The sequence below is a fragment of the Wasmannia auropunctata genome, unplaced genomic scaffold, assembly GCF_000956235.1.
Source record: "Wasmannia auropunctata unplaced genomic scaffold, wasmannia.A_1.0 LD336078.1, whole genome shotgun sequence".
Taxonomy (NCBI): domain Eukaryota; kingdom Metazoa; phylum Arthropoda; class Insecta; order Hymenoptera; family Formicidae; genus Wasmannia; species Wasmannia auropunctata.
In genome coordinates, this window is record NW_012026812.1 from 367,482 (window position 1) to 371,509 (window position 4,028).

The window sequence follows — 4,028 nt, forward strand, 5'->3', positions numbered from 1 at the left end:
AAAAAAACTGAAGATGTAACGTTTAAGACTAACACGTTTATTGAACAATAAAGTATAACTATTTACAACCCGGAGTATTAGGAATTAATTTTGACGAATTAACTCTTCGACTGAAGAGGAAGTTCGCGATTTATCGAATCCGCGACGGCGGATCGACGATAACTTGCGCGAGACAAGGCCCTCGATAAAGGCGTATCGAGCGACCGAAAAAAACTGCGTGACCGTAAGCGAGACTAAGCGGCGGCAAAGTGAGTGCGGGCGATTCCCGCTTTTCCAACGTAGGCCAAGCTCTCCCTCTCGAAGACTCGAATTTGTGGCGTGACCGAAGGGCACTTCCTGTTTGTTCGAGTTGTTTGCTCGAGTTGTTTGTTCGAGCCTTCGAGAAGGAATTCGGTGGAATTTTTAACGCGGCTAATTGTTTTTCGGCAATCAGCCGCTTTCCGCAACGGGGCAGCGCTATTGGTCACGCGGAGCGCAAGCGACGACTGAGGGCTGACGCACCGCCGCGGAGCAGGTCCGATCACGTGAAAGGCACATGCTCGAGCCCGGAGCGGCGCGTAACCTCCAAATGTCCCGCGCGCCCGCGGTCGACTCCCGAACAATAGTCTTAACAAAAATTTATTAGTTGAAATTAATGTTCACAGCAATCAAAAATCCTCTATTATATTATAAAACATTTAGTTGTTTTTGATAAAATAATTTTTTACACATAGCTGTATTGACCAAATAATTTAGTTGCAAGAACCAAATTTTTTTTTGAGAATTGCTAAAGCTTTCTTAATAACAAGTGAAAAGCAATGGCATTACATACATAATTTAAAAATAAGAAACTTAAAATTAGGGAAATTTTTTCCCTTCAGTTTAGAAAAAATATTTTATCATATAAACGCAAAAAAAATTAAGACAGAAGAATCAGAAATAAAAATGATTACATTACATGATAGTCAAAATTTCAGTACCTATGATATTATAATATTATAACCACTAACACATACAGTTCTTATTTTAAGTTTAACATTTTTGAAGTTCTTATTTTTAAAGCCTCAATCGTGTATGTAATGCAATTTTTATTATATCAAGAAAACCTTAGCAATTCTCAAAAAAAAAAGATTAAGTTCTTGCAACTAAATTATTTGATCAATACAGCTGTGCGTAAAAAAATATTTTAGCAAAACCAACTATATTTTTTGTAATATACCAGAAAATATATTTTATTGCTATGTATGAACATTAATTTCAACTATAAATTTTTATTAAGATTATTAATTTTTTTTTCTAATGTACGATTTATAAAGAAACATAAAAGACGATTTTTTGAAAGTAAATTTTTTGAATTTTTTGAAATAAAAGTAAAATGGTTTGTTAACAATCAAAAAGCTTGCTTTTCTGAACGGAATTGTTTTACAATCAACTAAACATTTAATTTTATTTACTAAATTTTTATTTCGTTTATTCTATTAATTTTTTTTTTAATTTTTGAGACGTTGGAGTTACATTTATTTTCAATTTTTAGAAAATGCAATAACCGATGAAAATTTATCTGATCTTACCCCAGAACTCATCAAAGAAATGATACCTAAAATAGGATTACGAATGGAATTTTAAAAAAAATGGATGGCGGTATTTAAGACAGAGCAAATGTTTGATGTTAGTACGCATATATATGTATATGTAGAAAAAAGAATTTTGTTTTACATATCCTGATATACATGAACATTGAGATGTAAATCTTCTCGATTTTGAAGATATACTTTCAATCTTGAGTAATATCTTTTTTACTATGTAACGATGCGCCCCGGTAAACCGCATTGTCCCGGCGACAAACAGCCGATACCGCCCGAACGAACAGCAGTCGGGCGACGAAACGGCGCGAACGCGCCCCATTGTAATTAGGTAAACGCCGCTAGACGGTTTAAACGTTGCACGTTTAAACGTTAGTACGGGAGACATAGCGCAGACGCGCTGCGCTACACGTCTTCCCCACCACCGCGCCAAAACCAGCAACCCGGGAGGTATAAAAAGCCGAGGCAAAGAGCGCCCAGGACCTGTCATCTACGAGCCATCCAACCGCTCCGGTTACGAGACGAAACCTGCTCCCTAGAGGTAGTCGAGAAGTCACGAGTCTTGGCTTCGGTCTAGCAGTTCTGGACGGCTACCTCGAAATCCCCTCACCATCCTCTTGGCCCTCGCTCTAGGGTAACGAGTCTTTGCCTGTGCCACGGGTTCGTGGCAAGCAACCCGGCCAACCCACCCTGTTCGAATCGGCAGCACCTCGGGCCCCGTGTTCGGAGCCGTAGCCAAGTGTCTTGGCCGCCAATTCGAATCCCGACCAACACCTTCTCGGGGAAAATCAGCACCGCCGACCGAAACTCCCGTTCGCTAACGCGAAGGGATTCCGCCCGTGACGCGAGAGCCTTCCGCGAAACGCTCGACAGCCATCACATGGCATTTGTCGCCGTATCACGCGCCTAGCGCGTGCCGCCGCGTCACTGCGCCACCCGCCAGCCGCGACCACCGCCGTCCGCGTTACACGTTGGGACGCGCCGCTCATCGTCCGTGCCACCCGTGGCGCGACTCACCGCGGACCTGTACATATGCTTGTAAATAGTTACGTTTAAGGAATATGTTTGTAAATAGTTACGTTCAAGGGAATAAATTTATAGTGTAATTATCCGAGAAGTACACGTCTCGTTATTACCCGGAACCCCTCCTTCCCTCGCCTGAACTACTTTCGATTCCTGGACACGCCCGCGCCGGCGAGCTGATCCGCGATATCGAAGGGTAGGTCGTTTCAACTATATTGACTAGGATTCGAGGACAGACATCTGAAACATCAGAAAGTTTGTTATCACTAAGTTCATCAGATGATTTTTATAATGTAAAAAGATAGAACGTTTGTACGGGAAAACAGACGTTTGCTTTGAGAACGAAAAGTATCAATATCAAAGAAATTCTATATACGAATATCCAAGGAAAGGCGATTGTAAAATCTTATAAAAAATCCAAATCTTTGACACGACAATCTAGAATGCTAATTGTTGACATTATTCTAACAGAATTACTGAATGAAACTGCCAAGTAATTTTATTTTATATTTTTTAATAATGTTAATATTTGCATAATAAACGTGCATATGGATATTTTCAGTTGTTTATATCCTATTTAATTATATTTTATTTTATTTCATTTTCAGTTTGAAAAATGAAGATTTTCGATACATAGTAGAGGAAATAGTAAAACTTTTTCCCACCAAAGCTACAACGACGTATTACATTCCGCCAGTCAAAAAAATTATCGCGAGTTGGAAAATCTTTAATTTCACGTGGAAAACTGGTGGACAAATATCGAAATAAAATACGCTCCTTGAAACTTATCAATGAGTGGAAACCAATAGACGATCATAGAACCGAAACTTCGGACTTATCCTCTGATGAAGGTAGTCTGTAATAGAAACTTAAAATTACATCTTACTTATTAATTGAATATTTATTACATTCTAATTTTTTTATCTTAGAAACAACTGTTCTCGATGCTAAAGCATGGCTACAAAGTCATTCTATGCCATAGGAAATTGTTGTTACAAAATGGAAGTTAACAGCTGAATATCGATGAAAAAGTATTAAGTCAAATCACGATTTAAAATTGTTGAGGATGGGTATTAATTAAGCGGGATTACTCGAAAAATAGCGCGAGATCGGTTTCGTAACGTGTATATATATTTTTCCACATGCAAAGAAGGCGCTCACCGTCTACAGCGCCACACGGCGCCACCGCTTAACTGCGTAATGGGACATTTACATGACAACAAAAATTGTGTCAAATTTTTGAAAGCTGGCCCATTCTTAAAAATCCAAATGCATATACATTAATTGAAGAGGATTATTCTGATCTGAAATTATCAACGCAAGAATTAACATTGGAAAGTTGGAAAACTTTTTTTGTAAAAATTTTAGCTGTTCGGCCACCGAAAAAAGCGATGACAATGCACAAGCTTTGATAGAGTTGCTTCAATGCGAAGAATTGACCGA

The 4,028-nt window shown here is 38.8% G+C and overlaps 1 long non-coding RNA gene across 2 annotated transcripts in view; it reads left to right on the forward strand.

The window, feature by feature from the left end:
• The window catches only part of LOC105448750, a 5,691-nt gene extending 1,723 nt beyond the window's left edge, over positions 1-3,968 (forward strand). Inside the window, exons 1-3 of one of the 2 annotated variants that reach the window (XR_974272.1) lie at positions 2,808-3,078; positions 3,194-3,436; positions 3,515-3,968. This is a non-coding gene — a long non-coding RNA (uncharacterized LOC105448750). Of the gene's footprint in view, positions 1-2,807; positions 3,079-3,193; positions 3,437-3,514 lie in introns of those variants that run through there. The other variant, XR_974273.1, reaches the window with a different exon arrangement.
• Positions 3,969-4,028: the final 60 nt, after the last annotated feature.